Source organism: Pleurodeles waltl, chromosome 2_2, assembly GCF_031143425.1.
Source record: "Pleurodeles waltl isolate 20211129_DDA chromosome 2_2, aPleWal1.hap1.20221129, whole genome shotgun sequence".
Taxonomy (NCBI): Eukaryota; Metazoa; Chordata; class Amphibia; order Caudata; family Salamandridae; genus Pleurodeles; species Pleurodeles waltl.
This window is the reverse complement of record NC_090439.1, coordinates 869,408,253-869,430,540: the sequence shown is the minus strand read 5'-3', so window position 1 is coordinate 869,430,540 and position 22,288 is coordinate 869,408,253.

The window sequence follows — 22,288 nt, the reverse complement described above, 5'->3', positions numbered from 1 at the left end:
TTTAGGCCTGGCAAGAGGCTTATCTTGTTAGGTGGAAGTGGCAGTGGGAACTGCACAGACAGGCTCTGCAGTGGCAGGCTTGAGACATCTTTCGGTGGCTACTTAGGTGGATGGCACAAGTGCTGCAGGCCCACTAACATTTAAGTTATAGGCCCTGGACACATGTAAGGCACTTTAGTAGGTATTTATATGTCAATTAAATTTTCCAGTTAAGGGTTAAGCCAATATTACCATGTTTAGGGGAGAGAGCACACACACACTTCAGCACTGTTTAGCAGTGGTAAGAGTTCTAAAGCCAACAAAAACAAAGTCAGAAAAAGGGGAGAAGGAAGGCAAAACATTTGGGGTGACCCTTCAGAGGTCACTTTCCAGTATTATGCCTTTCAGAGTGTGTATTTTGGGCAACTGGCATACAAGTGTGATGTTAAATGTGATAGCTTAGTTTTAGAGAAAATTATCAACTTCATCTGAGCTTTGTTTGATGAATAATTAATCATTTTGAGTCTGAATGTGTCTTCCTTGATTGAGCCTATTATACAAGATAAACATTCTGGCTTCAAAATTAAAGAAAAACTAAGCACATAACTTCCGCGTCTGCAGAAACATGTTTTTGTGAGTATGTTTTAAAGAGACCAACCGTCCTCAAGATACTACAACTAATTATAGAAATTATTTCTTAACACAAGTTGCACTGTCTTGCACTCCACTGCCATCCAGTGGTATTGTAGCACAATGACAATTTGACCTGAGTTTACACAGTCCATGCGGTTGATACTTTGTACTACTTATTTTAAACAAGTAGAACATCACACTTACAAAATGTGATTTTCATGATTTGTTTTACTAATTTGTCATAAAGAAATTGAAAAAAATGCCTGTTTTGCATAAGTGACAATTAAAAAGTTAGAAGCTGAGCTATGCAATGGTTTGCCAAGAGGAAAAACATTGCGATAGTAAATTGTTTGCTGTTGCTGCATAAAAAAAGCACAATTTGTCAGTATTCCGCCAATACTATTTGGTCCCGTGCGTTTCTGAAGCCAGAGCTGGCTTTTCAGGAAGTTTTATACTTCATAAGCATTCACTATATATGCATAATTAAAAATAGCGAAGCTCTCAAGCATTTGTGTTAACATCAATGTTACCTCAGCTTATCAATTCCCGAATTAGCTTTGTTGACGCAGATGTGCTAATTAGAAATTATTAATAAATGCTTACATGTTATGGCTTATAAAAGTTCATAAAGAAATTAATCGGATAGAAAAATGAATGTGCACGTTTGAAAATGTGCCCCTGGGGAATGGCAGCCACTTATGCGAACTTGTACTAAAAGGACAAAAAATGTGTGAAATAATGAAAATGTATAATAACAATGTAGTAGTATGTCATATTAAGATGTATAACCTATGTTTTGCAATATATTGTAGAGTTAACTTAACCGAAGTTGTGGCCTAGTTTCCAGGCCCCATACAGAAGCTGAATTTCTAGCGCACTGCATAGAAGCTGGCGCGTTGACCTGTCCCTGAACTGCATACGTTAATAATATCTACTTAGCTCGAATTTTCTGCAATGTACCGATAAACAGGAGATGAGGGACTAGGATATGTAACAAGTTTGTTGTAAGACGGACTCAATGTACTTTCCCAGGACTTGAACAATAGAAGCACTGACTGGAGAAGAAGATGCAACTTTTTCGATACCTGATGAGCCAGATTATGAGGACATCGTACAGCGAACCAATCAACGAATTGGGGATGGGGAAATATTAGAATTCATAGATTTGTAAAATTGATATTATAGGTTAGAGTCATAATTGCCAATTGACTGACTAATTAGGAATTAGGGGGATGGACTGAAAAACTCTAATAAAAAGTCATGACAAGGGGCTAAAACTCCAGATGCGAGGAGAGAATTGATGATGTCAGAAGACACGATTCGAGATTCTGTCATTGGGCTCATGCTCTTGAGAGCCTGATGCGTTGCTGATTGATTGAAGACCTGAAGACAAAGACTTACTTTGTTGCTGATCCATTTCGTGGATAGGTAGCTATGACAATGTGATTGATTAACTTTTGTGCCTTTTCTTTCCAGTACGACACCTGTTACTGCAGTCAACAGCACAGGAGCGGTGTCAAACCTAGGAGCAGCATAGGGTCCACTGAACCCAGTTCACGCTGTTCGAGCAGGCAACGGTGCACCGGGTTGCAGTAGGAAGCCCTTCTTGTGGTGACACTTATGGCTGCATGCTGTTTCGGAGGAGAGCTGCAGCGTTGAACTACGTATTGATTATTTAAAATAAAAAGACTTGCCGGCGGATGTTCAAGCCGTTGCGTGACTCCGTCTTTTAAAAGATGCTCCGTGCGACATACTCTGCAGTTTCCATGGAGACGCGTGTGGATTTGAGGTGAAACAAAGGCATGAACGTCTTAGTGTTTACATTCAGACGCTTGCAAGTCCTTAGATGCACGTGTGAGGAACTCGTCTATACAAGCATTCTGGATGTGTAACAAAAAAAAAAAGGGAGGAAATCTTACCTTCTTGTTTTTTCGTTCTTCCCTTCATTTGTCCCTGTTTTCAACAGGAAGTGACTACTCCATTTTTTTTCTTTCTCTACCACTTCCTGAACTATAAAAACTGTTAAAGGACAATAAGGAAGTGAGGTATTGAGAAAACTGGTTATTCTAAAAAAAAAGGGAAACAACAAATTTGAGTTTGTTTGTGGTTTGTTTCAATCAAACAACATTGTTTTATTATTAGCTTCTGTAACACTTTAAGAAGTTTTGAAACAAAATAAAAAAAAAAAACTATTGGGACCTACAGGAACCAGGAGAATTGAACTGGAGATTTCATAGTAATTTGCACACTTACTCTTGGTGCAGATTTATTTCTTTATTTTTTCGGAAAAGATATAATAAGAACAATGCAATTCGAACCGCCTGCAAAGTTTTTGCAAAACAAAGTAGATCCACCCATGCCATGGTCGAGATGGAAAGAAGAGTTTCTGACTTATATAAAGGATATTGATGATGATCATATGTCTCAAGAAAGGAAAACAAATATTTTGTTGCATTGTCTAGGTTCGGAAGGACAAATGGTGTTTAGAATTATACCTGAAGTTGTCATTCAGGGACAATCTGATGAGAAGATAGATGTGTTCAAGGAAGCATTGATGAGATTAGAGAATAGGTTTAAGCCTACTCCAAGCATAGCATTAAATAGATTTAAATTTTATACAAGGACACAGCAATCTGAAGAGATGTTCAATGAGTTTTTAACTGCATTACGAGGATTGTCTATGCATTGTAACTTTGGAGAGATGACAGATGAGATGATACATGATCAGATAATAGTGCATGTTAAGAGCAGGAAAATTCAAGAACAATTGTGGGTAATGGGATATCCCAAGTTACATGATGTTATTACCACAGCAAATCCTTTAGAACAGTCGGAGAAATGGATAAAATCTATACAGGATTCAGATAAAATTAAAAGTATAGAGTCTGAAGTTGTGGGTGCAATGGGGAGTAGTAGTACTAGTGGTAACTATAACTCAAATTCCAGAAACAATATGTTCAGTAAGAAATGGGATAGCTATGATAAGATGGAAAGATTATCATCCTATTGCCGTGATAATATTAATCATGTTGCAACTTCACCTCAGTGTCCCGCTGTTGGGAAGAAGTGTCAAAAATGTGGTAGAATTGGCCATTTTGCTCGTGTTTGTAAAGATTTAAAAAAACAGTAGTGGTATGAAAGGAAAAGTGGCTTATATGAATAGTGGAAAATATGATGAAGGGTGGCATGGACAGGAGGAAGAACATAGAGGAATGGTCCTGTCGCTTAAATATTTTGATGGAAAGGTGGAGGGTAGTATTAGACAACCTAGGTGCAAAGTGCAGGTAATGGGAAAGAATTTAGATCTTATGGCAGACTCGGGATCACCTTGGACAATTGTTACACAGGAATACTTTAAGCAGAAATTTGAAAGAATTTGGAAAATATCAGATTTGAGAGCATCTGACATAATAGCTGAGAGTTTTGATGGTTCCACTATTGATGTTATTGGTTATGTGGAGACGGAAATAGTTTTTAAGGGATGATGTGCTGTGATTAAGTTGTATGTAGCTAAAAAAGGAGTTAATGTCCTGGGATGGAGAGACCAGGGCAAGTTGGGAATTATATTGAATCCCAGAAGTAGAGAACCTGTTTTAGCAATAGAGAATTGCGAGACCAGAGAGTCGATTATATCTAAGTTTCCTCAAGTTTTTTCTAGCAAGTTGTGAAAGTTAGAAAATAACAGTCACAAAATCAGAATTAAAACAAATGCTAAACCTATGGTGCAAAAACTTAGGAATGTTCCAATAAGTGTCAGAGAAGAATTGAAAGAAATTTTGTCAGAAATGGATAAAGAAAATGTAATTGAAGTAATTGAATCGTCTGAATGGGTTGTTCCAATTGTTTTGGCCCGGAAGGCTGACAAATCTTTGAGATTGTGTGTGGACTTGAGGGCTGTTAATGCAAATATTATTGTGAGCTGTCATTCTTTGCCCAATATAAATGAGGTAATCAGCATGTGGGAGGGAGCAAGCATTTTCTCCACTCTGGATTTATGGTCGGCTTATCATCAAATAGAACTGACAGAAGATTCTAGACATCTCACAGCATTTATCACACCATAGGGTTTGTACCAATTTAAAAGAATGCCGTTTGGCACTAGCCTCTGCGGCGTCGGTGTTTCAGAGAGCTATGTATCATCTTTTCAATGATATGGATAGTTATGTGAAGTGTTTCTATGATGATGTTCTGATATTTTCAAAGAATGAAAGTGAACACAGAGAGCATGTAGTAAATATTTGTGAGATATTAAGGAAGATTGGTTTGACCTTGAAGGAAAAAAATTCACATTTTTCTCCAAATCTTTGGAATACTTGGGTCACACAATATCAGGAGAAGGAGTGATTCCGAAACAATCGTTGGTGGAAGCTATTGTCAATGCTCCTGACAATTGGGATAAATTGTTATCATTCACAGGTCTTTGTGAATATTATAGTAAGTTCATTGTAAATTTTGCTACTAAAATGGAGCCACTGAGAGAACTTGCACGTAAAGGGGTTCAGTATGTCTGGACTGATAGACAAGAATCTGCGTTTGAGGGGATTAAAATAGAAATTGTAGATGCTCCTACTCTGCGACCTTTTAGTGTGGGGGCGCAGTATATTGTAACGGTGGATGCAAGTATGTATGGTATTGGAGGAGTACTATCTCATTGTTATGGCAAGGACAAGTGGAATGTTTCTTTTACTTCTCGTACGCTAATGGATGCAGAGAGGAGGTATGCTGTGATAGAAAAGGAATTGTCGTGTGTTTGGGCAGTTGAACATTTTCGGAACTATATTTGGGGTTCAAGATTTATTTGGCAGGTGGATCATAAGCCATTGGTAGGAATTCTTTCTCCAGGTGGTGGGTGGAACGCTACTGCTCGCATTGCCAGATTAGCTTCTAGATTGTAGGAGTATTGTTTCAAGGTTGAGTATGTACATGGGAAGAGTAATGCTGTGGCAGATTGTTTGTCGCGACTTCCTCAAGATGATGTTAAGGAAGTTGAGATGTTTCGTAATGAGTTGGAAAATGAGGTTGTGTCTGGTTACATGACAAGTGAGTTTGGCGGTATAGAAGAGGAGATGTGGAAGAAGTGTGATGAGGAGGATTTGTTATTGCAAGAGGTAAAAAAATATTTGCAGTGTGGTTGTCCTGATAAGAAGAGTGTTTCAGAAGAGATCATGTTGTTCCAGAGAGTCAAGGATGATTTGGAAATAGAAAATGAACTTTTGTTCAAAAAAGGGAAGTGTGTTCCTCCTAAAGGACTGCAGGAAGTTATTTTAAAACTAGCACATGACAGTCATCCAGGGATGTCTTCTATGAAGAGGTTGATACGTACGTGTTTTTGGTGGCCGGGGTTGGATAAAATGGCTGACAGAGTTGTGAGGGAGTGTAGTGTGTGTGTGAATGCAGAAAAGATGTTAAGGATGGTCCCAGCTCCTCTTTTGCCAGTGCCTTGGCCGGATTCGCCCTGGCAGAAGTTAGAGTTTGACATTTCTGGTCCGTTTTTGTCACTTCCTGCAGAGGCCCATTATGCGTTGTTTTTGGTTGATTATTACTCTAAGTGGCCGGAGGTGAAGTTGGTTTCCCAGGTTACATCAAGTGCGATTATTGAATTCTTCAAAAATGTGTTTGCCAGGGAAGGATATCCTGGGGTGCTGATATCTGACAACGGGGTTCAATTAGTGGTGAAAGAAATGAAAAGTTTTTTTTAGGTATAGTAATATCAAACATGTTACCACTCCTCTGTATGAACCGCAAGGCGATGGTCAGGTTGAGAGATTCAACCGTGTACTTAAGGAAATTATTGGATGGGTATGTGTATTTGGCAGGCAGTGGAAGGAGAGATTAAGGGAAAAGTTATGGTATTATTGCACAACACCACAGAGTACTACATAAGTAAGCCCTTTTAGGTTACTGAAAGGAAGACATCCTGTGTCTAAATTGTGTCCATGGTGGTTCAAGAAAAAACAAAGAAAAGAGTGGGAAAATGTGTGTGTTGAAGAGGTCAGAGAAAGAGTGAGGAGAAAACAGGAGAAAGTCAAGGAAGCATATGATAACAAATGGAAAGTGAAGGAATCTGGAATTGCTGTAGGAGATTGGGTCAGAATACGCAAACCAGGGTTTGTGAGGAAAGGTACGTCCAAGTTTGGGAGAGCTTTGAAAGTGATAAAAGTATATCACAAGAGTGTGGGTACCCAGGACGGGAAAGTGTGGAATGTGAGGAGCGTGGCGAAGTGCAATAATGATGAGGAGTACTTTGGTGGTGAAGGTTATGATAATTATGTAATAAAAGCAGGAAATAATGTTGGTATGAGAGGAGTGCCGTCAGCAGGACGTTGTGTTGAGAGTGTGAATCCAGAACAGATGGTTGTCGGAAATGAACTGGATAGGGAAGAAGATTACGCTGAGACTGTCGGTGATGATAGTGATACAGTAGAAAATAGTAGTTCTATAGCGCCATTTGTGAAATCTGATGCCAGAACAAGATGTTGGCCAGCCACATTTGGGGACTTTGTCTCGGGTTGATAATATTATGTGGCCAACCATATTAAGGATCTTCTTAGAACGGTTAAGGAAGAATATAATATAAACTTCCTTGTATACATTTTATTTTACTGTGTTTGTTTAAAGGAGGGAAATATGTTATAGATTAATATTGTAGAATGTGGGGTGTAGAATGTTGGGGAGTTCTAGAAGAAGGAATGTGAAGGAATGGATTACATGTTGGACCTTGGTGATGGAAGGAGTGTACTGTGCTGTCTATTAAACACAGTTAATACTTTCACTGCATGTGTGTTTGGATTCTACATAGATATTTTCCAAATTCATGTTCTAAATTGTTTTCCCCTGAAGTCCCACATGCTAAATGCTAATTTGGGTTAGGCAGGGCTTCCTTTGGGTGGCGTTGACAGTGACAAATGATTGACGAACTGATTGCTGAACTCTGCTATTAATGTCGACATAGTCATCTTTGTTGGCTTATGCTGAAGCATTAGAGCATATGTTTTCTCAAGTTCTGATTAGATTATGTCATTGTGGTCATTAATGAGTTAACTTTGAGCTGATTGAATTAAGTTTGATCTAACCAGATGACTTAGTATTGTAACCAATAGGGAAATAAAATTGATAAAACGTATAATTGAGTTGTAGTTATTTCCGAAATGTTGATATATTGTCTCATGCTTAATGATTATCTTAGTGGTTATTGATTGATTACATTGATAATTGATGTTCACCGATTAATACATAGCTAGGATACTCCATGCGATCCAAAAGGTTCATCGGCCTATACGCGTCCCATTGTAAGTTTACTTACTAAGGACCAGGCACGCTAGCAGCTTCAAGAGTTCAGATTTATAGGACTAGAATTTGAATGGTAAATCTGCTCAGGTGAAGTTGTGACAGCGAAGGAACAGAGTCTAAAAAAGAGAGAAAAAAAACAAGGCAAGGAGTGCAAGTCATCCGGTATGGCACCTATATGCCTGACATGTACACTTCCCATACAGACAACATGCCAGATACACTCTCCCATATATGAAACAGCTGTGAGTAGTGTGCAACTCGTCCACAAGCACAATGAAAACACTACGCCTCTTTTGTCTTTACCTGAAACTTTAAAGGTTGTTTTTCTTCCTAAGGTTTCCATTTGTCACTGTTTTCTTGTCTTCACTTGCTCTTTCTCTCTTTTCTTCTTTTCTCTCTCTTGCACTGGATCAAAGCTTGATAACGAAAAAAAGTCCTGGACCGCAAAACAAGTTCTGGCAACCACCACTTCCAACCACCTGAACAAATTAAACACTGATCCTTGATGAAGAAAGCAGTGATGCAAGTAAATGTTATTTGATAATATAGGGAGGCATGGAGAAAGCTTCCATAAATAATTGGGATGGCTTCCAAATGTTGTGCAGAATATGCCTCATGTTCGCTTTTCAGCTGCATTTAGTATTTCATCAGACCTACAAGAGACTTGGTGATTGTGTCAAGACCCAAATACATTCTGGGTAGAACGCAACCACTTCCTGCTCTCTTGTAGCACAGCAGCCACGAGATGGCCTTAGAAAGAGAACTACCACAAAATGTGAACGAAAGGGTCAGGGCAGGGTCTTAGGGGTATCGATCATTAATCTTGTTGATGAGAAGGTAGGAGCAGATTATTCTTCAGTTCTGTGTTACAAATATGTACGTACCATGAAGTACAGAATTACAAATCCTACCTGAAGAAAGGGCTGCTTTGACTTACGATTGAGATGATTGCAACTGTACCTGCACCTGGCAATTTATGGAAGGGTTAAGGCATGGTATTTGAGGATGGAGCAATACCCTGAAAGGCAATGCAGCAGTTCAATCAATCAAGCAGTATTTATATAGCGTGGCTTATCACCCATGAGGGTCTCCAGGCACTGTGCTTCGGTCTCAGTCGAAGAGCCAGCTCTTGAGTCCCTTCCTGAAGTGGGCCAGCGAGGGTGAAATGCCGAGGGGGAGGGTGTTTGGAGTACAGTGGATGTGAGTGATGAAACATCTGGCACACATGCGCTTACGATTAGGTTTACTTTTATTCCAAGTATGAGAGAAACATGCCCAAAACAGGTGAAACATCCAGTCAATTCCGAGCACTGGGGCAACTGCTGTAGCGGTTCCCAGAACTCAGTCAATGCTCCAATATAGAAAATGACACCACAGATGTTCAGAATACATGTATAAATAGATAAATGCCCCATAGAGAATACTATATACTACATCACTGTAGGTCAATGGTAGTAAAATATTGAGCATCTCCAATGTTTGCCACCATTTCCTGGATATGTGGCACTGGATGACAGTCAACTACTATATTTTGATTGGGCGATCTAAGGTCTACATATAGCCTCAAGTCACCCGATTGTTTCTGTAAGAACAATTGTGAAAATCCACTCAGATGAATCTGTGGCCACAATAACTTTTTCAGTTGTGAGTTTGTGTAATAATTTCTTCAAATCCTCTCTCACGCTCAAAGGTACTGATCTCACTTTATGCACTACTGGGGAAGAGGTGAAATAAACTTGCAAGTCTACATCTTGTTCTCCAAAAGCCTTGGGTTGATGTCAGCAGGTATTAAATAGGTTTCTTTTGGACACATTTAAAAAAATTTGCTATCAGCTAGAATGATGACTGGTGCACCTGAATCTGCCATGACAGTGATAGGTTTTCCATCCATTGTGGCTTGGCAAAAAGGTTCCTTAATGTTCTTATTTTTGGCAAAACTTATTATATGTTCTCCCTTAATATCTATTGTCAATAACACATTCACAAATTTGCTGGTACACTCCTGCAAATCCTCTTCATTATTTGCAACAGCAACGTTGTTAATTTTCAGTCTGTTTGAAGATTCCATGGCTCCTTTTCATCATTCTGAAAATGACCTATCTTCTGGCAACGGTTGCACCTTTTCCCAAGAGCAGGGCACGATGCATAATTTCCAACGTGTTTCCTCGAACCACATCTATTGCAGCTTCCATTGTTTTTTTAGGTTTATTTTCCTATGTTAAGAGCACAGAGAGATGTCTCCTCCGATACGTAATTGACTGGTGATAAACCACTTTGACTGCTGCTATCCAACCCTTGATTCAAAATGACTTGTCAGGTCACAATGAATCTTTCAATGCCTTTAGCTATGGCTATGGTCTCTGATAGAAAAGGATTTCTGCATGTAAGAAGTCTTCCTTGTATTTTGTTGCGTAGCAGTTGAAGATAAACTGGTCTCTTATGTACATATCAACACTGTTTTCAAACTCGCATTTTGCCGCTAAAACCCTCAGAGTTGCAATGTACTCCTCATCTGTGTCTTGGGAGGAGTGTTTGCATTTGAAGAAATTATGGCCCTCATTACAACCCTGGCTGTTGGTGATAAAGTGGTGGTAATACCGCCAACAGGCTGGCGGTAAGTACTGCCAAATTATGACCCTGGCAGTTAGATCTCTAAAAGGCAGACAATGTACCAGATCGACCTCCAGGGCGGAAACAACAGTCACCACAGCGGTAGCTGCCTACAGCCAGGCGGAAGACAAAGTTCCGCCCACCATATTATGACAACACAATCCGCCACCTCTTCCGGGGTGGTACCAACGCCTTCAAAAGCCTGGCGGAAACACATTACAGAAGTGAAAGGACTCACCATTAGAGACACAGGGAAGAACCACGCCGGCATGGAACCAGAACTGCAAGTATTTCCGATGATCTTCCATGTTATGCTCCACCACGAACAGCAACGCCGGCGAAGATGACAACGGTGAGTACAGCCGCCTAGCACACCAGGGAGGGGGGGAGGAAAATGAGAGTGACACACACACACACCACACACACCCCATACATACACAAGAAAAAATGAATCCCCGTAATTCGGCTGAATAATGCAAGGACAACAGGAGTTGACTAAAGTGATTGTAATAAGATCAACACAAAAGTAATAATACGATTTGCCAATGCAACAGATATGTACAAATGTACAAAAAAGGAACACTGCCCAGTCCTCGTTCACAGGGGCCACATGGCCACGGGGCAAAGTCCAAGGCCCCACTCGTTACCTGCACCAATACGGAGAGAACAATACAGGGGCATCAGTTGGCAAATAGGCAGGCACCTCACGGGGACGGGGGGCTGCACCTCAGATGGATGCAGAAACAAGACCACTGGTTCTGGAGGGGGCAACATTCCTGTGATTTGTCCTGGGGAATGCAAGGTCACAGTCTCTCACACTGGTTCTGGAGGGGGCAACATGCCCTGTGCTTGGTCCTGGGGAGTGCAAGGCCACAGTCTCTAGAGTGAGTGACTACCCCACTGGTTCTGGAGGGGACATGCCACACAGCAGCCCATGGAGTCTGGAGCACATGGCGTCCGCCGGCGGTGACGGCTGCACTCTGGTGGTAGTGGGAGGCTCCTGCTCAGCCCCAGCACCCTCCGATGGCTGCACTGTGGTTGTGGTGGTAGTGGGAGGCTCCTGCTCAGCCCCTGCACCCTGCGCTGGCTGCACTGTGGTGGTGGTGGTAGTGGGAGGCTCCTGCTCAGCCCCTGCACCTTGTGATGGCTGCACTGTGGTGGTAGTGGGAGGCTCCTGCTCAGCCCCTGCATTCACTGATGGCTACACAACCCCGGCTGGCGGTGGGGGCTCTGCTTTTGCAGGCTCCTTCCCCTTCTTGCTTGCTGGTGCAGGCTCATTCCCCTTTCTGCTGGCTGGTGCAGGCTCTTTCCCCTTTCTACTGGCTGGTGCAGGCTCCTTCCCCTTCAGTATTTATGGCCTGGAATACTATCCACCAAGAGTAGGTGCTGATTGAACTGGGCCCGTGGACTGTTTGGCTGAGGTGCTTGGCTGGGTTCTTGATACCCTGGCCATACATGCAGGACGGAGAGGAGAAGGGTAGGGCAGAGGTCAATGGTGGAAGGGTAAAGCTTTATAGGGACGTTGGGGCGGGAAGAGGGAGAAGTAATGGGGGTGGAGGATGAGGGAGTGGTTGTTGGAGGTATTTGCTGGATTTGGGTGCAGGTGAATGGTTTGTATGCTGTTGTGAGGTGGATGGCTGTTGGGTGTCTACATGCTTGCGGTTGTGTATCTTAGGAGGTGGGGACAGACACAGTGGGAGAGGACACAGGGGAGCTGTGCATGTATGTTGTGGAGGTGTCTGCCAGTGAAGTGTGTGTTCTGCTTGGTGTGGTGATGATGCAGGTAGTGGATGATGATGTAGTGCATGCAGATGTGGGTGTGGACGGAACTGGGTGGGAGGTGGAGGAGGAGGGGTAGACATTGGAAATAGTGGATGCTGTTGTGTCTGCAACTGGATGGCGTTTGTGTGAGTGCCTGTGGGATGAAGTGTGGTGCTTGTGTTTGCCTGTGCCACTCTTTTGTGTTGTACTTTGTGCATGCTTGTCTGGCTGTGTGCTTGGGATGGGTTGGGGTTGAGGAGAATGGGACTGGGAAGTGGAAGTTGAAGGGGGGATGGTAGAAACAGGGACAATGGCTGCCATCAGAGAGGAGGCCAGAGCCTGGATCGATCTCTGTTGGGCCGCCAATCCAGTGTGAAACCCTCCAGGAATGCATTAGATTTTTGCATCTGGGCTGCCAGCCCATGGATGGCATTCACAATGGTTGATTGCCCTACAGAGATGGATCCCAGCAGGTAAATAGTCTCCTCACTCAGGGCAGCAGGGCTCACTGGGGCAGGGCCTGAGGTGCCTGGGGCGAAGGAGATGCCCACCCTCCTGGGTGAGTGGGCACGGGCAACTCGCTGAGAGGCTGCTGGGAGGGCGGTGCTGGTACGGGGGTGGTGGCTGTACCTGTAGCTGGGGTGTTCACAGAGGTGTCTGTCACCACCAGAGAGCTCCCATCAGAGGAGGTAGTAGAGTCTGTATTGTCCCCTCCTGTCTCCGCTGCGGTGCTTCCGTCGCCCTCTGCCCCACTGGTGGCCTTAGCGTCGATGGACTCTGCTTCCAGAGTCCTTTGGGATGCAGCTCCCTCCGTCGTCGGTGCCTCCGCTCATCCACCAGATGATGCTAATGCACATAAGGACAGGATGACAAAAGAAGAAAGGGGGGGGAAGTAAAGGTTACACTGGGTCAGTGACTGCACCAGCACCACCGTTGGCATACACAGCACCCTCACACACTTGGTACTGTCCTACGCACTATGCATTGCATTACCAGTGATATTGCTAGCCACCAAGGCATGAAGAGGAGCACACACTGCCAACTGCAGCACACCTGGGACCCACGCAGCCCTGGCCAGCAGTGGATGCTAACAAGCTAGGTAGGCAGTATTTTCCCTTCAGACCCTTAGCCACCAGAAGACCTACTGCTACATCTGGCCTGGCCTAGGGCCACTCACTGACACACAACCACCACCCGGATACCACCCCACCAGGCGTAAGTTGTAATGATAGCCACTGTACTCACCCCCGTGTGGCTGCTGTGTTGCCCTCAAGCACCCATCCAGCTTTGGATAGAGAACCGCCAGTGTGCTGGCCATCAGAGGGATCAGGGTTCGACTGGTACCCCTTCCTCGTTGGGAGGCCAGCCCCAGCTGGGCCTCCACGGTCTTCCGTGCCTAGCGTCTCAGGTCCTCCCACCGTTTGCGACAGTGGATGCTCTGCCTGCCATAGACACCCAGGGTCCGCACTTCCTTGGCGATGGCATGCCATATACCCTTCTTTTGGTGGGCGCTGACCTGCAGAGGCAATACAGACAGGGGAACACCATTAGACAAACAGTCCAGCCAGTTATACAAATGGCCCACCATACCCGTTTACTGCAGTATTGGCACACACATAGCCCAGCCCTCAATGTGTACCCAGCCAGGAGGACCTCCCTCCCCCCTTACACAATGCCTTCACACACACCTCCATAAATGCATGCCACATGCATCATGCCCATAGTGTACTCACCTGTTGGTCTGGAGGCCCATACAGCAGTCCGTACAGGGGTAGGACCCCATCCACCAGTCTCTGCAACTCCTCCGAAGTGAAGGCTGGGACCCTTTCCCCGGTCACACAGACCATGGTAGGTTCCAGACACAGGTCACAGCAGCACATGCAGTGTAGGTCCTCTCCTATGGAAGGTCAGGAAACGAATGAGGAATATGATAGAAAATGACGGTCACGTCCGCAGCGGTGCATACCATCACCGCCGGCGTAAATCACCATTGGCCACTGTACCCTATAGGGCCAAATATTAACCAATGAGGAATTGCACAGCGGTTCCCGACTGCCTCCCGCCATGGCGCACAACGTCAGCGGCATTACCTCACTTCCACCTGTCCCTCCACATAGGACAGGCAGACGCCATTTCAGGGGGGAAGGCCTATGGAATAATGCTGCGTCACGGGGGAAATAGGCACATACTGTTCAGATCACACTGACCCATTTCATGTACACAGATTTCAAACTACTGTTGTGGCTCCATTGTTCAGTTTGTGACAAGCTCCTCACTTTTTCATCCATTAGATTCCTACCACTGCGGATGAATAGGAGATGGAGACATACCCCCGTGTAAAGACCCCTGGTGGACTTGGCTACACTGGAGGACAGGCACATAATACTCACCTATAGTCTGGACAGGGCCACAATCACAGCGCTGTGTGCCCAATTGGAGCCTGACCCGATATTTGCTGTTCTTCACCCCACTGGGATCCCCCCTCTTGTGCAAGTTCTATCAGTGCTCCATTTCCTGGCAACTGGTTCTTTCCAAGTGACAGTGGGCTTGGCAGCAGGAATGTCACAGCCAATGTTCTCAATAGTGCTGACAAGAGTATTGTCTGCCCTGATAAAACACATGTGCAGCTTCATTGCATTCCCCCAGGTTGAGGATTTGGCCACTGTGAAGGCAGAGTTTTATGCAATGGCACATATCCGAAATATAATTTGGGTGATTGACGGAACACATATTGCATTTGTACCCCCGCCAGAATAAACAGGTGTTCAGGAATCATAAGAGTTTCCACTCCATGAATGTGCAGATGGTGTGGTTGGCGGACCAGTACATATCCCACATCATTGCTAAGTATCTTGGGTCGGTGCATGATGCCTTTGTCCTGAGGAATAGCAGCATCCCAAATGTGATGTCCAACTACAGAGACACAGGGCGTGGCTAATAGGTGAGCCCTGTTTCCCCCCCAGTATTTGTTGGTGTATGGTGTGGGCCATATAGGATAGTGTGTGGCAAAATGTTGTCCCTCAATATTTGCAGGTGACCCTGGTTACCCAAATCTATCATGGTTGCTGACCCCTGTGAGGAATGCCAGGACAAGGGCAGAAGAACGTTATAATGAGGCACATGGGCGAACCAGAAGGATTATTGAGAGAGCCTTTGACCTCCTGAAGGCCAGGTTCAGGTCCCTCCATCTAACAGGTGGATCCCTGTGGTACTCACCCAAGAAGGTCTGCCAGATAGTAGTGGCATGCTGCATGTTGCACAACCTGGCCCTCCGACGACATGTCCCTTTTCTGCAGGAGGAGGAGACTGGAGATGCCCCTGTGGCAGCAGTTGACCCTGTGGACAGTGAGGATGAGGAGGCAGAGGATGAGGATGAGGACAACAGAACAACTGTAATATGCCAGTACTTCCAATGACACACAGGTGAGGCAGTGTAACTTTACATTTCAATGACTTTGGTTGCATTCTGTGTGGCATTGGCATGCTGGTATTTCCCAATTCTATGCCCACTTACTGTTCCCTCTGGCCATTCATTTTGCGAATGTTGGTGGTATGACAAATACTCCTGGTGTGATCACATCAGCCAGCTACAGATCATTAATTCTATGCTCATTCTATGTACAGTTCATTTGCACTGGTTGTACCTGTTTCAATCAATACATATTTGAAATACATGACATACTCAAAATCGATTTTTATCAAAGGATGTTTATTGAAGTGCTAACATATAGGGGGAAGTGCAATAGGATGGGGTGATGATGGAGGAAAGGCCAGGGTATTGTTCCAGTCTGTTTGTAGCACAGGTGCAATGTCCAAGGGGACATAGGAAGGGGAGCAATGACAGTTCAAGGTAGACAGGGTGACTGTGTGGGACACAAGGGTGACAATCAGGAGAGTCTCATTTCCTGGCTGGGGTCTTGGCAAGGGTCTCTGGCTTCTGTCTGGATCGCAGGGAACGTTTGCGGGGTGGTTCTCCTTCTGCAGGGGGAGGGGTGCTGGTGACCTGTGAGTCCTGTAGCGGGGCCTTCTGGCCTCTAGTGGCAGCGGAAGTGGAAGGCTGTTCAGATGACTTGCTAGTGGCAGGGGCCCGCTGGTGTGAGACTGCCTCCCTCATAATGTTGGCCATGTCTGCCAGCACCCCTGCTATGTAGATAAGGGTTTTGTTGATGGCCTGCAAGTCCTCCCTGAACTCCTGGTACTGTCCCTCCTGCAGACGCCTGTTCTCCTGTACGTTGTCCAGGATCTGGCCCATCGTGTCCTGGGAATGTTCGTAGGGTGCCAGGATCGCTGAGAGTGCCTCCTGGAAAGTCGGTTCCCTGGGCCTGTCCTCTCCCTGCCGCACAACATTCCTCCCAGTGTCCCTGGTAGCCTGTGCCTCTGCCCGCTGAACTGTGTGCCCTCTGCCACTGACTCCAGGTCCCTGATTGTCTTGGGTACGAGGTGTAGCCTGGGGTCCCTGTACAGGTGGGCACACTGCTGATTGACGTGTCCTGGGGACAGGGGTTTGGGGATGCTGGGTGGGTGCTGTGTTGATGTTTCCTGATGGGGGAGGCTCTGTGGTGGTCTGTGACTGTGTTTGGATAACCTGCTGTCCAGTGGTCCCTGATGGATCACGTAGATCATCCAGATCCTGGAGTCTGGATTTTACTGTCATCACTGTGGGCCTCTTCAGTTGGGGGACTGGATAGTGCTGGCACCTCCTCTCCGGTGACATTGGCTGGGGTACCTGTGGGGATGTGTTATGGTTAATGTGTATGACGTATTATACATCCCTGACTTCCCCTCTATGGTTGATGTTGCCCTGCCAGCTTTTACTTGTGTATGTTGGTGTATGGTGGGATTGTTAGTTTCCTCTGCTATGCATGCTTTAGTGAAGAGTGTCCATGCAGGGCTATGAGAGGTGTCCATGCTTTGGTACAGCATGCAGTGCTTGGCATTGGGATTGAAGAGATGTGATGGTGGAGTGTGTGGGATGGAGCGGAGTGATGGGAGTGAGGGTGTGTGATGGCATGCAGGTATGGGGGGTGATAATTGTTGAAAGTTGACTTACCAGAGTCCAGTTCTCCTCCAACTCTGGCTAGGCCCTCAGGATGCAGTATTGCCAGTACATGCTCCTCCCATGCTGTGAGTTGTAGAGGAGGAGGTGGGGGTCCACTGCCAGTCCTCTGTATAGCGAGCTGGTGTCTTGCTGCTATGGAACATACCTTCCCCCGTAGGACATTCCACCTCTTCCTGATGTCATCCCTTGTTCTTGGGTGCTGTCCCGCGCCGTTGACCCTGTCTGCGATTCTCCGCCACAGCTCCATCATCCTTGCAATGGATATCTGCTGCACCTGTGCTCCAAATAGCTGTGGCTCTACCCTGACTATTTCCTCCACCATGACCCTTAACTCCTTCTCTGTGAAACGGGGGTGTCTTTGTGGTGCCATGGGTGTTATGTGAGGTTGTTGTGTAGCCATTTTAGCTATAGCTCCGTGCAAGTTATTTTAACACACTAGGCCAAGCCGCTGTGCACTCTAACCTAGATACATTTTATTCGGCTTTATTTTATTATTGTTACAATAGCCACTTTTATGGTCTTGTTTTATTTTTGTTTATCTAACTGTTTTTGCCTAGGCCAGCACTTTGTTCTCAAACAAGACATTCTCGCTCATTCTGTGCTTCTTCCAAGGCTACAGCAAGGTACATTGCCGGTGAACGTAGTATAAGTTTATTCTCCGACATTCATAGAAAACACACATCCTTACACAGGAACATTTTCTCAGAATATCAGCTGTGTTATTATAAAAACACTTCCCTGTCCCTTACACATTAGGGGGAGATTCCAGCCATAGAACGACGCCTGTATGCTGATTGTCGAATGCTTCACTGCAGCTGTTTTGCAGACAGCAGGCCTTTGCTCTGTATGGGGGATGATGTCTTCCCAGGGGAACCTGAAGAGCAGAATTAGAGCTTAACATGCTGTGCTCTATTATAGCTTAGGTAGGAGTTAGTCTACTGACTGTAGTGACAATATGGTAGCGTTATTCTTATTCTTCACTCTCCTTGTCACAATTTTAATACTGTAATGCTGTGTAGTCCTGGTTAGTGCAGCTCACGCTTTGCTATCTAAGATGCAGTTGCTTCATTAAAAACATTATTAAAACATATACTGCCTCTGTTTGTCATTGTATATATGAGACTAATGTAATTGAGAGAAATGGATGAGACCTGAGTGACCACGGCTTCCCTGAGAAACCAACTATGTCATGCCCTCAGCTGCCTAGTCATCCCTGCCCTCGGCAGAGATGAGGAGCTGCTAGTTGGCTGGAGCAAAACCCGGATTGGAGTGACAGGTGTCACCTGCAGTGGGTCAGGCTCAGTCTCCCCACACTGCAGGCGATTCTGCCGCTCAAAATCCAGTTGTCTCCTTAGAATAATGAGAGCCTATGCGACAAGGTGTGTTGGTGAGGGTGTGTTGGGTAATGTTCTGGGGTGTGTGATGTGTAGTGCGTGAGTGGTGTATGGGTGTGAGTGGTGTGTGGCTCTAGTTGGCTAAGTGGTCTTGGTGTCAGTCTCATGCCAATGATCTGTAATCGTAAAGGGTTGTGGGTAATGTGTGTTTTATAGTGGTTTGGGTGTGTGGGTGTGGTGTGTGTATGGGTGTCAGGTGTGTGTTGTTTGAATTGTCCAATGTGGTGTTGTTTTGTCCATGGGTGTCCATTGTGAGTGCGGCGGTATGTACCGCCAATGATTTACCGCCGTTAAATGTCCACTGTGGTGATTCGTGGCTCATAGGGGGTCATTACGACACTGGTGGTTGGTGCAATAGTGGAGGTATTACCGCCAACATGCTGGTGGTACATACCTCTACTGTTATGACATTGGCGGTTTGGCCAAAGCCAAACCGCCAAGTTAACACACCGACTGCCACGGCGGTAACGACCGCTGGGATGGAGACTACAGTCTCCAGCCCGGCGGCCGTCACTAGGCCTCCCATGGCATATTGACTCCGCCCACCGCTATGGTTTTCGTGGTTTCTGTACCGCCATGGAAACCAAGGCACTGATAGGGTTCTCCCCCACCCTCCTCCCCTCCCCAGAGTTCCCTCCACCCTTTCCCTTTCCCCTCCCCCTCCCAACACCCCTTACCCACATATACACATATACACGCACATACATACACACCCATACACACAGGCATACACAAATTCACACACGCATGCATACATTCATACACACTCACAGCAACACTCACAAACATACATCCAGGCACACACGCAATCACACAACACAACATGCACATACACACACGGTTGAGAGGTTTCTCATGCACACACGCATTACACACACATGCACGCATTCATACATAGTCACACCCCCCCCCACACATGCACACAACACCCCCAGCCCCCTCTCCTGTCGGAGAACCCGACTTCCTGCTTGCAAGGGGTCCTCCGACAGGAGATGGGACGCGGCGCTGCTGCCAGCAGCAGTGTCCGCCAGAAAAAACACCGTCAGGCCGTATAATGGGACATGATATGGTAGGCGGTGTTTTGCTGGCGTGGTGCTGCTGCTGGCAGCAGCAGCACCACCTTACTGCCGTCGACCACAATGACCGTCGCCGGAATTCTGCCAGCCTTCTGGTGGAATTCCGTCCACGGTCATTATTGCATGGACGGTCGGTAGCCACAGTGACGGTATGTCGGCAGCCGTGCCGTGGTGGTAGGCAGAATTTCCCACCAATGTCATAATGAGGGCCATAATGTGGTGGGTGTTGTTCTGTTGGCGTAACGGTGTGAGGTTTGATACCACCAGTTTATCACTGACCTTTGGTCTGATGGATTTGTGTCTGTGGCTGAATTCTTTTGGATTGGTGTGTGTGTCATAATATGGTGAACGGATATCCGCCGCCGTAAGTTTGCGGCCATTTGCGTGGCGGTAAGCGGGATTTACCGCCAATGTCATAATGAGGGCCTATGTCTTTCCAGAAGAACACTTGGGTGGTCATTACAACCTCGGCAGTCTTTTTGTAAGACTGCTGAGGAACCGCCGTGCTGAAGACCGCCAGTGCAGGCGGTTTTCCGCTCGGTGAATTATGACTGCTGGCAGCCCTCCGTCCTTTTTTGGACGGAGAGCTGCCAGCAGCCATACTGGCGGTCGGCTGGGAAGTGGAGGTTGCTCCACCGCCACCGCCTTGTCATCAGAACACCGCCCACTGAATCACGTTCCGTTCTGGTGACAAGGTGCTGGTGGCGGAGCAGCCCCCATGGATCCCGTCCCCTCCCGGAAGATCAACGGACCAGGTAAGTTGATCGTCCCTTAGGGGGGGGGGGTGGATGGGCGTTGTCTGTTGTGTGCATGCATGGGGTTCTGAGTATGTATAGGGGGTGTGTGAGTGTGTGTATGCATGCGGGGGGTGTTGTGTGTCTGGAAATGTGTGCGTGTCTGTCTGTATGTATGTCTGTATGTGTGCATGTATGACTGTGTGTGTGTCTCTTGGCATGTTTGTTGATGTGTGTGCGGGTATGTTTGTTTGTGGTGTCTACATGCGTGTAGGGTGGGGCGAGTGTTTCTATGTTGGGGTAGGGGTGGGGAGGAAGGTCCTGCCACCTTTGGGGGGTGGCAGGGGAGTGGAGGGAGTGGGGGAAGGACTCGGGGTGGTGGAGACCCCTATCAGTGCCAGGGAAGGAATTCCCTGGCACTGATAGTGCTTACCGCCATGGATTTCATGGCGGTTCCCAACCCCATGAAATCCATGGCGGTCAGCAGGGACGTAATACCCCCGGCGGTCTTGTAATGGCTGCCGGGCTGGATACCCAAGTCTCCAGCCCAGCGGTTGTCTCCGCCCTGGCGGTCGGATCGGAGAAGTGGTGGATGACCATGGTGGTAACTGCCATGGTCATAATTCAATGTTTTTTCCGCCAGCCTGTAGGCGGTGTTACCGCCACTTCTCCGCCTACCGCCAGGGTCGTAATGAGGGCCTTGGTTCCTCTGAGTACTGTTTGCGCATGTGTTCTATTCCCTCTAGATATACATTCCAAGGTGTTTTCAGTGGTAGGTGCTGGTACAACAGGCAAATTATCAAAAACTCTTTGCCCAGCGATGCCTAAATGGTTAAACGGTAATGCCTTCTTCCTCACAGGTGAGTAGTCATCTGCATCAATGGTAGTGATGTAGTTCTCAAATATGCGTAGCCATTCTCTCCATTTTATATCAGGTTTACAAGGTTTTCGTAAAAAGACCGGTGGCTGAAGAACTTCTTGTGAAGTGGCTATGGTGCCTTATGCATTTTTTTTATTATTACACAGAGTTCCCCAATCTAAGTTTGCCATGGATGCAGATGACACCAGGTGTAGGATTCATATCGGGTCACTGGTGCCTTCTGGGACCTCTCAACGCATCTGTGGTAATATGAGAAAGCGTGCGCAGCAGGATAGTAGGAGTACCCATGTAGATCGTAAAGACAATCCAGTGACACAGAGCAAGCGTATAGCAGTGGTCCACGCTTCATGTGAAACAAAGGCCTCGAAGAGGAACAAAGGTAACTGGTAAGCTAGCGCGTGGTACCTTTCTTTTTTAAATAAAACAGTTTCAGTGACTTCATTTTAGATCCAGATTGTACCAACATGCAGCAGCTACAGCTAGACAAAAGTACATCAGTAAATATCCAAACTCACCTTGAAGAACTCCTTATCCCTTATAATTGTTGAGGCCGTGCATGGGTTCGCTTACAAGGACAGAGAAAAAAGTCAAACAGGGATCCACTCCTGGTTCCAGATGAAGTACGGTAGATGTGAGCAATGAAAGATCCAGCACATAAGTACGAGAGAAACAAACCCACAACAGATGAAGCATTCAGTCAGTATGATCACTGGATCAACTGCTTTAGCGGTTCCCAGAACTCACTCAATGCTCCATTATAGAACATGACATCACAGAGGTTCAGCATACATGTACACATAGATAAATGCCCCATAAAGAATACTATATACTACATCACTACTATAGTGTTCCAGATTCTAGTGGTGAGGTGG